The 12,815-nt window shown below is 38.8% G+C and overlaps 1 protein-coding gene across 1 annotated transcript in view; it reads left to right on the forward strand.

Moving 5' to 3' along the window:
• The window catches only part of elfn1a (extracellular leucine-rich repeat and fibronectin type III domain containing 1a), a 77,115-nt gene that overhangs the window by 42,803 nt on the left and 21,497 nt on the right, over nt 1-12,815 (forward strand). Inside the window, exon 2 of the mRNA XM_038703933.1 lies at nt 1,910-1,998. The gene's annotated coding sequence lies outside the window, so the exon portion shown is untranslated. The remainder of the gene's footprint in view (nt 1-1,909; nt 1,999-12,815) is intronic.

Here is a 12,815-nt window from a genome sequence, read left to right on the forward strand (position 1 = left end):
AACTGATTTTTTCTACCTGTTTATACACCCCTGTCTCCTGGAAAAATTGCTTGTTGTGTTCTGGAGACACTTCAGTGCCGACCAGTGTATATGTCCTTTTAACATAATGAGGAAATGTTGCTAATTGTTTGCAAAAATGCTGAAACTGAACATATTAGTAGAATGTTTGCACAACGCATTTCATTTGTATTCCCCAGCATTAACCAATGTGCTTTTGCTGCCTGAACCTAACCACAGACAGGGTTAGATGTAATAGGAGAAAAGGTTGATTTATGTGTTAGAGAAAATTACCTGTTAACATGGAGTTTTAAGACTTAAAAAAAACAAAACATTGTTGCTACTTTAGTCAAGCAGCATCTACATAATCCTTCCTTACATCTTACTATATATATATATATATATATATATATATATAGGACACATTATTTATCTTATATGATGTTGAAGTGATGTTATTAATATGCCTAGGAGTCTCTATGTGTGAACGTAATGGTGGGTGTCAATGTGACCAACCCATATCTGTCTAATGCACAACAACATTTGTGAAGAATTTTTGATATAATGAACTCTTCTTTGAATTCAATTCCTTTATCATGTGATGTTGGGTTCATCCTTCATTTGTGGTGATGGAGCTGGTGTGAACATGTGTGAAAGTGTTTCGAGGGAGATGCTTCAGCAACCTGTGTGTTAAAGCCTGGTTGAGGGGGGGGGTCCTTCCCTCTTGGTAGAAGCATGGCAGTCCGGGGCAGCTGCAGGACTGACCCTGCCAAGGACAGAGAGCTTCCCATGCCTGCTCAATGCCGTAAAATGGGTCATTGAACAGCTAAATGGAGTCATTATGATGAGTAATTAAAAGAATACTGCTCAAGACTCCCAAACTCCCCCTTTCTCTTGGTTCCGCTGCTTTTTGTGTTGTCACGGGGCTTTGCTGAAAGGCAGCTGCCTTGAGCCACTTAAACTATCACCCCTTTCACTGGGATGCAAATAGCAGCCTTAGCAGCTAATTGAATTACATTATCTATTGTCCTCTCATTTACTGAAAATCTAGCCATTTAGCAGATTTCCATTACTGATTGTTGGAGATTGAATTTTGCCAGTGCTTTTCATCTGATACAGCATGTCATACACTCTGAATCACAAGGGATGAGAATACCGAATTGTTTCATTAGAGAAAGAGGAGTAATATGAATACTGATTGTGCAGTAATCTGGAGCTTGTCTTATGCAGATATTAATATGTATGTAGGTGGGAAAATTGCTGCATGCTGTAGGGAAACAGAAACATAAAAGCAAAAATGAAGCACTGATAAAAGATGAAGAAATCATGTTTCATTTCTATTTCACTTATTGTAGTGAATACAAAACATCCATCTATCCCTTAAGTACAAAGCTTCTCTTTCTCTTTACTTTAACTTCCAATAAAAATGCATGAAAATGTGCCCATGCAGCCTCACCCCTAGGCGGTGTGTGCAGCACATTCTCATTCACTTTACAGAGAGTCATTAAGATGATAGGGGGGGAACGGATATTTGATTAATTAGTAAAACTAACTTTGGCAAGACCGAAAACTGAAACAGAGGATTTCATTAGCTCGTGCTTGTTAGATAAGGTTAATGAGGTGGTTGCGATTCTTGAGGAAAAAAAAGGAGAGAAAAAAAACCTGTCTGTTTTGCTGAATTCATTTTGGAGACTGCAATGCCAAAAGAAGGTTATCCGCCTAACAAGCAGCTTTTTATTACATGCCCCATTAAGACTGGCCCCCAAGGATTGGATTTTACATGTTGACTTAAATGCTTTTATGTCTTATGAAACTTGACATACCAGTCAACATACAAACTCCATTCACTGATACTAAGCTGCTCAAAAACAATAGGAAATGACATTACATTACTCGTTTATTTTTTCCACAGTTTAAGAAGCGAGATCAATGAACATCTGCACTGCTGGAGGACACCAGGGATGCTGTCTCACACTGAGGACTACAGCCTAGATTACAGAGGTAAGTGCAGGTATTTGGTACAGTCACTTGTAGCTTGAGTCAACTGCAGCTCTACATGAGCAAACGCCCCCTAAGAGGATCACAGAGAATCCACCACTAATCCACTGGTCAACACACATGACAAGTACAGTGCCAAAGACAAGTCACTCAAAGGACATGTCATCCTGAGAGTGGACAGTCTAAATATCACTCTGTGGATTAATGTTGTTTTCAGGTTTTCTCTGTCTTTTCATTTATATTAGTGTGTCAGCACAAGAAACTAAATTGTTTATTATGGGATTTAGAAGGCAATGTGGATTCTTATGCTTAGCTTCTAATGCTTGTATTTATGAAATCTTACCCCACAAAAAGTGAAGTCTAGTGTTTTTCCCCTAGTTCTATTTTTAAACCACCTCCAACCACCCCATCAAAGGACAAATTACTTTATTCTTTATAGCAATGATTGTATTATTATATTTTCCCTTGTGTAATGACTCTTATATTTCTGTCAAAACTATTTATTCACTAGCTAAACTTGAATTACAGTGAAAAAAGAGCTAACCAGCACCAAAACAACCAAATCAAATGAAGGATGCCAGTGCACCTGTAACACAGACCTTGGACCCCCGTATGGCCCCCTCTGAATGAAAAGTCTACAATAATCATAGTAATATATCTTCCTTGCGACGATATGGTGCTGATGCAAAAGGCGGAACAAATGTGTCTCAAATGGTCGGATCATTTAGGATGTTACATCCCCACTGTCCGGTGTCGTGCCAAGGTAGTTATCCCTGATAGAAAGTGTTCCCCCAGCAGCGGGAGCACACGCGCATTCAACGGTGAAGGCAGACTTTTGACTTCACAAAAGTAAATGAAAAATATAACATGTGGATTGCTTCATCTATTGTTTCATCAATGAGGTTTTTGAAGAGAAAGCTAGCACACAGACTATAACAACGCTTTTATAGGCCAACGTTAACATTACGTGTTATTGAACTTCGTATTATTTATTGCACTGAATTGAGACTGTCTAAACAAAACAAGCATATAGTTTCCCTCGTAAAGCAAACAGTTATTTTGCGATAGTCTGATAATGTTATTACTGACCACGTAGTTGATCACTTAGTCATCCATGTTACTGTTTGGAAGCTAGATCTAGACAGGCTGTCACCTTTTTCAAGTAAACTGCTCCAACAAATATCTACACCATCTTGTAAAATCAAGATCACTGTAATCAGTTTACACATTGCTCGCCTCAACGTCACCTCTACTTGATTTGAAATGTACATTAAACTCAATGCAGCATTGTACACAATATTTTGTCCTTGTAGTCCATGTTTCCATTGCATGGATAGCCTTTGGATATTGCTGGAAATTGTTCTGACTCCCCCCTCCTTAAAGGGTAAATTATTATCATAACAATTTAATAATGCATTGCTTTTAAACAGAACTTTTCAAGCGATAACAGCAGACTATTGGTCCTACCAGGCTGGACATGCAGTCTGCCAAAATATGTATCCCCATCCATAATGCACAGATGATGGCCTACCATCAAGTATTTAATTTTGTGTACTTCACATCATGACTAATAACATAAGTGAATATGGAGAAATTTAAATTTTCCTAGCACAAGTTATAGTGGGATACATATTATTTCAGACTATATTTTCAACCTGCCATAAAATGCATCCCCCCTTTATAATACACAGATGATGGCCTACTAAGTATTTTGTTTTGGGTATATTTCACATCATGACTAATAACAGGGGTGAATATGGAGACGTTTGTTGTTTCTCTAGCAAAACTTATAGTGGGATACAAAATACAAACTATACTGTTCATTAAGACTTACAAAGAAGTGTTGAATCAAAGAATATATTGTAACCTGAGCTAAAGTTAACAGGAATGTTTTTTTTGTATAATGTAATTTAATAAAACTACAACTAATAGGGTTGGGCTGATAGACAATACCATTGTCCATCGACGACATCACAACGTTGAGCTGGCATCGCCCCCCCCAGCAAAAAAAAAATCTCAAATTTTCACATTATACCACCCTGTGAAAGTAGGTTTTAATGACCACGAACATTTTTATTATTGTTTTTAAGTATGCTTTGCACCTGCCGAATTCTCTTCTCCCCACACTCTGACACATTCACACACCCCTACACCTCAGGTAAACACCCGGCTTGCCCCGCCTCTCTCTCCCCCGTCTGCTCCATTTTCTCCATCAGCAGTATGTTTTATAAAGTCGCCTAAAAGACTGAGAACTCGTCTCGTTTTTTCCATATGTTTCCACCCGTGATCCCTTATTGGGGCAGCATGTGAGCCGCACTTTGGCTTATTAATGACGTAGCCTATCAAACAACTGAAAACAACATCTGCACCCTGTGTGTTCACAGTTGCTTTACCTGTTCCGTGCGTAAAATATCTACTGCGACTTGTAACGTAAGTTAATAGTCTACCAATTTCTTTTTACCGAGTGAAGTCTGTGTGAGAAAACATGCACATAAGACGATGGACCGCCACTAGAACCACCACTGCATCTTCCTGCCAAAGAGTTTACATATGGGCATATATAAGTATAGAAATTGTGATTTTACCAGACAATATAACAATTACTTTACCATATGGTCAAATTGTTACCCCTCTTTTCTGATATCTGTTTAATGATGAGGAGAAATATGTTTATCGTTGACAACATAAATATGAACTAAAATCTAAGCTTTCATATTCTACCAAATATACAATACCTTTAAATGTGTGAAGTGGTTTAATTCTTTGCTTTTGCTTTGTTCTGTCTCTTTTCTTTCCACCGGTGACCGAATGAGTACTTACATTGGCTGATGTGTGTATAGTGTCAGGGAGAGCATGTGCACGCTGAACAATTACTGTGGTGCTACATGTAATTAAGAGGCCATTTCGTGAAAAGCGACGTGGCCTTAAAATTTTAATCATCATTGACTCACTTTCATAATACATTTTCATAACCTGCACAACCTTTCTATATAACTGGCTCACTAGTTACAGCTAGTCCGTCACGTAAAGCAGAGCAGATGGGGAGTGCCCTGTGGTACATTTCAGCAGAAGCAGAGTTTGTTCTAAATGTAACACTTAATTGTAGCTGAAGGTAGACAATCTAAAACACCAGAACGGAAGATGGTTGGCAAGTAGTATTATCATTGCTGTAGCAACTATAGTATAAGGAAGCACTGACTTGATTGCTTGTGTTTACTTCCTTTTAATTAAAAGAAGGCTAAATCTTTGGTTATTCAGGCCTACAGCCCTGTGTGTCCTAGATGTATTTAAATAGAACTCATAGCAAGTTAAAAAAAATACACTTGTCCAAAACTTTAGTTCATAACAACATTGCTCCATTACAGGTAGCATGTAGCAACAGCATTAAAGGAAACCTATTATACCGCATTTCTAGCCCTACTATGTAGTTCTGTGACTCATGTATGGTAGCTTTGCATGATTCACAGTTCTTGGAAAACTCAGACAAAGTAAAAAAAATAATTTTCTATCTTAGACTGGCCCTTCATGCAGGCCCTCATTTCAGCCTCTGTCTGGAACAAGCTGTAGATGCTCCTGTCTCTTTAAGCCCTTTAACAGGGCTGCACGTTCCTTTGTGGGCATGACCGTTGTTCTGTGCCTGGAGCAAATGACCATTTCAGGGCTCTACAGTGCGACCATTTTGCTTGCATATGCCTCTAAAAATCGATATGTGCGAACCGGGAAAATGATTTACGAGCACAATGTGCAAGTAACTACAACCTACCATAATCCGCCCCACCACGCCCGTTGCGGTGCACCACGGCACTAATCGTTTAAAACGGGCAGGACACGCAAAGCTGGTGTCAGTCAAATGAGAGTTGTCAAAACTCTGGCAGAAAACAAAGCCAGCCGGAGCACCGGGAGAGCAGCTTGTTGTAAAATAAAGACAGAGATCCAGCAGCTGGGGTGGTGAGACAGAAGATAGTAGGGATAGGGCTGCAACTAATAATTATTGTAGTATTAGTCACGATTATTTTTGTCACCCCCAACCCTAAGCCTAATTAAACCATTTAACTAATTAAATATCTTTCAAGTGAATTACTGATCTCCAACACACAGCCTAACTAGCTAATGTTACCATAAAGTGAACGAGGTTTACAATTCAGAATGAACACTAGTATCAATGCTAGGGGGAAACCAGGGAAGAAGACAAAACAGCATAGGCTAATCCTATAATTCACTGATTTATACAAACTTTCAAACAAAGATTTTTGCTTTGAAACGATATAAAACAAAAGCAAATTAAAAGCAAGTACTATAATCACAACTGTACACTAACAATGTAATGTCTATTTAGAATAATAAAGCAACAGCCCCCTTTCATACTACTACTGTAGTTTATTTTTCAAAAGTGCTTATAGGTTTTAGGCAATAACTCGGTGGAGAATGTTCTATAGGCTACATCACGAGCCAGATGTTCCTCGATGTACTTTAAACCATTACTCATTACTACTAACTTCTTTAAAGCTTGGTCTCCGACATTGCCAGCATTGTGTTGGACAGATTTGTGCTGCAGTGATTATGAGAGCGAAAGACAGAGAGAAACGAGCGAGAGGATGTGCTGCACGAATGCCCTACGGCGCTGATTTTCAATTAAATAAGATTTTAAATAGGCCTAGTAAAAAAAAAAAAGTAAATCAGTATGTGGCAGTCAGCTTTGAGATTGTGGTGGGCCGCCACAAATAAATGAACCTCTGTCTCCGCTGCTCTGTTGTGTCTGCTGCAGTGGTCTGAGTAACTACTACCAGTGTGCTCTGTGTGCATGACTGGCACCCGCACGCACTTGTGGAGCTTCTCAGCCCCGAAAACGTCAACTTTGGTTAAACTGACAATTTTCAAATTCTACACAATTGATTTCTTGCCTCAAAACCGCTCAAAAGTGTATAGTGATTAAATAGCGTACAAAACTTTCTGCTATTTCTCTGCTGCTTTCCGCTTCTCACTAGTGTTGTGTCGTTCAAAGAACGTTTCGTTCATTTGACCTAATCTTGTATGTGACTCAGGAGGAACGGGTTGTCTCAGTGAGTAATTCATTTATTTTCACGCATGCGTGAATAGTCTTGGACTCTTATGTTCACTCGTTACACAGCAGCTGCATGGTCGCCGTCAGCACAGGAAACAGAATTGATTAGTTCACGACTCTCAACTGTGGGTCTCTGGGTTTGAGTTGTTCATTTGTCACGTGACAGCTGGCTACAGGGCTGTGTCAGGTAACAGTCACTGGACTGACATATCTAATATCTATTTTGATAATTTTGTGACATTTAATAAAGCATAACGTTATTACAGCGCAGTTATGTTGTGCTAAGTTATAGTTTTAACACAGCCGCACCGTAACTTTAATCCTGCTAGTGTTTACAGCTAACAGCTGATGAGAGTTGTTCTGGGTCCGCTCCACTTCAGAGCCCTGACAGGGTTCTACTGGGAGCTGAATTACCACAGAGGTCGTCTCCTCTCCAAAACAAACGGACCCAGTCATTGAACCATTAGCGCTGTGGTTTGTTTACAGCTAACAGCTGACCCGTTCCGCCAGAGAACTTTTTATTTATCGACAGAGCCGTGCTGTTGTTTCACCGCAGCTCACTGGTGAACAACCTGCAGTGTTTGAGATTATTATTAAATTTGTTAAATTTTAATAAGAGTGTGTTCTATTCTAGTGTGTCGAGCTTATTTCTTCAATATATTACCTGTAAATCTGATGTTAATATATAGATTTTACTCATGGTTAGGCGTTAGGCTGCTGTATGAATGAGCACTTTAGAGATATAGTGATAGTAATTATAATTATATATATGGCTGGTTGTATACTCAGGAAAGATTGTGAAAATGGACGGATTTAGCCGGAGTAGTGGCTTAATCGAATATTGACAACATATTTCTGTGGTTTTTACATGGTTTGAATTTGGTTGTGGCTCCATGGGGCTTTATAGAATCATGATAGAGAAAGATCAAGAGGTGAATTTGTGCATTATACTTTGTCAATTAGAGCAAGCCAGGCAGCCTTCTGTGTTTGAGAACTACGCTGTTTTTTTAAATCGCCCACTAGAGGGCTGCAGCGCCGCAATAACCAGCCTAGTTAAAATGAACAAAATTAATGAAATGACACAAAAAAAAAATTCGTTCATTTTAATGAACTAATGATTTGGTGACTCAAGTCTTTCAAAATTGTGACTTTTCCCATCACAACTTCTCGCGTGAATGTTTCTTCTTCGTGAGTAGTCTTACATTCAAGCAGTCATGGCAGACAGAGGAAGTGATACTGCCCCCAGCCCTTCCTGTAGTGCATTGCAGTTAGAAATAAACAACCAGAAATGTTCTTAATAAGAAGATTGCTATCTCTCCCTTAAACGGCATCTTTATAATGACGCGTCGACAATGAAATTTCACAAATTTTTATGGTCAATGTCGTCGATTACGTCGACTAAAGGCTGCAGCCCTAAGTAGGGAGAAGATAAGGAGATTGTAGGTAGAGAGCTGCATTGAGACTGGGATCCCAACACAAATCACGCAGGAGCAGGCGGTTTTAACTCACAAACGAAGTTGAAAAGAAGATTAACATGAGTACATGCGGCTGCTCCCGAGAACGTACTGCAGAGGCCTGACTCAAACGGGCGTCCTCGGGTATGGGAGGCGAACACGCTGACAAGGAGGATAAACCCTGTGGCCAATGGCGGAGGTCGGCAGTACGTCTCTTAAGGTATCGGGAGTGAGGTTTATTCACTGCACAGCCTCACTGGCTTCTGTCATACGGGCTTATACAATACAAGACCAAAGCAAGGCAAGTCTGAAATTTGGAAAACTTATCAGTTCTTACTGACAAAAATTAATCCAATGATTTATGTAATTTATTCTGAACGTTTAGCATAGCCCAAACATATGTGTGCATGTCACAATGTTTGCGGGTGTGGGCAGTAATGGTCACAAAATCAACGTGAGAGGGATCAAGAAAACAGTCCTGCGCAGGTCTCTAGTTGTAGGTTTGGCTAGCTCGCTATTTAGCTATATCAGGTGGTTTTTGTTGAAACACGTTCAACTTTTCATAACATCGATGTGCATCAATTTCACTTTCCGTCAACTGACCAATCACAGCCTGGATGGTAAACTTTCAAATCCTGAACTCCTCCTGCATGAATGGTTCTGATTATTGATGAGATAGTAACATTAACAAATAAAGACGCCTATGTAGGCAATTTTTCTTGCGCAAAGATTTAATGAATGAAAACATGATACTGCTGTTTTGTCCAACTGGAATTAATATTAGACTAGTGGTGATCTATATAGTATACCATTACATAAAATGACAATGCATATAGTAAAATTAAATGATTAACACACTAACAGTATACTATTAAAATTTAACTTTTTATCAATGTCATTATAATAATATAAATACTAATACACTAATTTAAACTAGGTTCTCCTCCATGTTGTGTAAAAGAGCCTGCACAGTGGAAAGGATGCCAGTGTGCCAGTATGTGCTCGTTCTAGCCTCCTGAGAGAAACACCTTCCCCTTGTTCTGCTTTACTAAAGTTATTGTAATACTGTTCAGTAGTCTTGTTTACATAAGGTGTGGATTGTGTGGGTGCTGCTGGTGTATCATGAATCCGTCCCTGGTTCAAAAACTACACAAGCACCAATCACAGTAAAGTTTTTTGTGATGAGTGATCAGTATTTTAAAAGCTGTTTTCAATGTCAAATTTTCAAAACATCCGTTTCAATATTTTAAAATGCTTTGACAATATTTTAAGGCCAATGCTGAGTGTCCAGATACCAGGGTCCTTTCAGTCCTCCAATAATTATACACCATGGCTTTTTTCTTTGTGTTCTTTGTGTGCTCCTAAAGGTTAGCGCATAGCCCTGTATATATGGAAAACCGGCTCTGTATGACTTTAAACAGAGCTGTAAGTAGAAAAGGCTGTTGAGCATTCAGAACAGGGGGACATCTAAGGGGTTTGGTTTACAGAGAATTTTTTGAGATGTTAGTTTCATTACTTAAAGCTTTGACGACGATTAACATTTGTATCCAGCCAACAACTTTATTGTCTGGCGTGAAATGAGCAAAACAATCCCATGGGGATGATAGTGTAACTATAAATTTCTTTTTGTAAAAGTGATTTCAAACTTGTTAATATTTGACTCGAAAAATGGCCCTGCTTAAGTCCCAGTGCCCCATTTAACAAAATTAAACTATACCAAATACAGAGATCTCAAAATGAAGAGTGCGCTTGAGAAAAATTATTATAATGATCACGCTGTACAAACAAAGCTATGTGGAAATAATAAAGACTGGTTTGAAAGCAGTGTCTTACACTGGAGATAATCTATTTGGTGATTCATGTATCATCATCTAAATCAGCTTGCAACACGACGTTCAGTGTATGAGATCTGTTAGTAAGCACTTAAATGGATATTGAAGCTGCTGTGTTAGTGCCATCACTAACCAGAAAAGTCCTCTTTATTGTATTTTTGATGTATTTCTTTACAAGGGTTTGTGTTTTAGGTCTTTGGCTTTCATGTTTACATCATTTTCATTTTTTGTTTTATGAGAGCAGCTACTTATGGCATTTTTATTTAAACTAGAAGTTGAGAGAGTCTTTGTATATGTGAACCTTTTTATATATTCTTGTCAGTCACATAAGGAAATGCGTGCTTGGACAGACTCCAAACATCAAATCCCCATTGGACACAATAAATGTGTGTATGTGCTGGATCATTTGAATGCCTTTCATTTAATCCTTTCTGCCTTTCAAGTACGGCCAAATGGATTTTTCTTATGTCAAACTGTCCAGAAATATTTCCAAATCAATTCTAAGGGTACAAATTTGAAACGACATTATGCATAAGGAGCACAGCGAACCAATATACATACCATTTACTGCCATCCCAAAAACAAGTTTGGAAATCCATGAAATTGTACAGCAGCTAGGTTTTAACCACTGTCATTAAAACCGAAGATGTAATGCTGCTGCTGGTGAGGTGAAAGTTAGCGACAAGGCTGTGGGCCCAGAGCTGAAGAGGGACCACAAAACTCCCAGTTTAATTATTTTATTTTAAAAGAGTGTCCAGAACAATATTCTTTTAGGGGACCCATATTTCCTAGTGTCCCTGCAGGAATATATGCTTTTACCTCACTGATTTGTACAGGATGTGCAATGTGCATTATGGGAGGAAAAGTCCTGACCACTTTAAGAAATACTGGGCTTAATGCAGGAACATTTTCATACTCCTTCCCACATCTCTTTTACTTTCTTCTGAGAGGCTTGTTCGCACCAGTGTCGGATTCCCCAGACTTTCTTAACTACACAAAAATCCCTCATTTCAGCCTGACAAGCGCCACCTGTTCATGAGATTGTGAGATTTCAACTTTGACATGATCGATGCCTCTAAAGCTTGCCAAATAAGGCAGCCTGACCTGCTCAATTTGTGGGCAAGTTTCTCTCACAAAATTGTTACCCAAGAGTAAAAAAAAAAAAAGGAGTTTTGGGTCCTGCTGTCAGATATCAGCATACAAAAACATCACAAATGTAGAAGTGTCAGTAGTGATGTTGAGGACATTTACACAAATTTTAATAGTAAAGCTGCTGATGACATGTCATCAGAGCAGCTCTGTACTGGGACAAAATTAAAGATTTGAAGTGAAGTTGGATGCTAAAAAAGACAAATATAGGCTGTCATGAATCTGTGACAGTCACAGAGATATTAGATGGGATAATATGATAATATAGAATATACAAAGTACACATGGTACATGGTAGATTTATTTATCATTTCCAACAAAGGGCAGAAGATAAAGTTGTAGTTACCTTTATGCTACCCAAAAAAAGAAACGTTACAAAAAATATTTACAGTAGATGGTGAATGCCGCAAAATTCTCTTAAATCACACATGCCTGCCACTTAAGAGTGATCTATTCATGCGAGTGGTTCTTGCATGAGGCCCAGTGTTTAATTGTAAATAAACACTAGTCTATGCATCTAGTGACAGAACTGTGTGTTACCATTGGAACAACTGTGATTTTCTATGGTCACTAATTCCCTCCATCACTTGGGTGTTTTTCACTTTTACCTGTAAAATCCGAATAATGGTTGGCATGGGATTTAGAATATCATAAAGTCAATAATCACTGTGATTCTACCATCCAGGTCACGGCAGCTGTAAGCTTCAGCCCTATCAAGCTGTACAGTGCCAGTCCTCCCGTCAATCTGGATTCCTAATTGATGGCACTAGAGAAGAGTTATTTGAATGGATTACTGTAAAGAGTATCATGGATTAGCCTGTGAGAGACATGGATCCCGAGGGAGCCTTAAATTGGTCACATAAAGTGATTATAAAACATCCGCATGGCTGGCAATTATTGGGCTCCCTCCTCAAAGGAATTTAACCCTTCCTCATCGTTTGCTCAACGCATTTATCTCCCTTTGACCTGCTTCTACCTCACGTTGGCTGCAATGTGCATGTTGGCTGCAGCATTGTTTGTTGGTTCCAAACAGTGCTATGAAATGATCAATGCATTCTGGACCGAAACACAATTGGTTGTAGTATTGGTTTATGTAGTTGCATTAATGACTTAGTGACTTGGACGTCAAGCTGGTAACACATATATAGAAAGTTTTTTTTGTAACCATTTTGCTCTTTCAGACAACATCAATGCTACATATCACACTCTCCAAGGCAGCACAATCAATATTTAAAAGGCTCAATGGCTGGTTTACACTTGTTGATCAACGATTCATGTGATTACATTATCATTGGCAACTACAGTGCTCAATCATAATGAAAG

This window comes from Micropterus salmoides, unplaced genomic scaffold, assembly GCF_014851395.1.
Source record: "Micropterus salmoides isolate LMB-PRFRI ecotype aquatic unplaced genomic scaffold, ASM1485139v1 Ms_hic_scaffold_10, whole genome shotgun sequence".
Classification (NCBI taxonomy): Eukaryota; Metazoa; Chordata; class Actinopteri; order Centrarchiformes; family Centrarchidae; genus Micropterus; species Micropterus salmoides.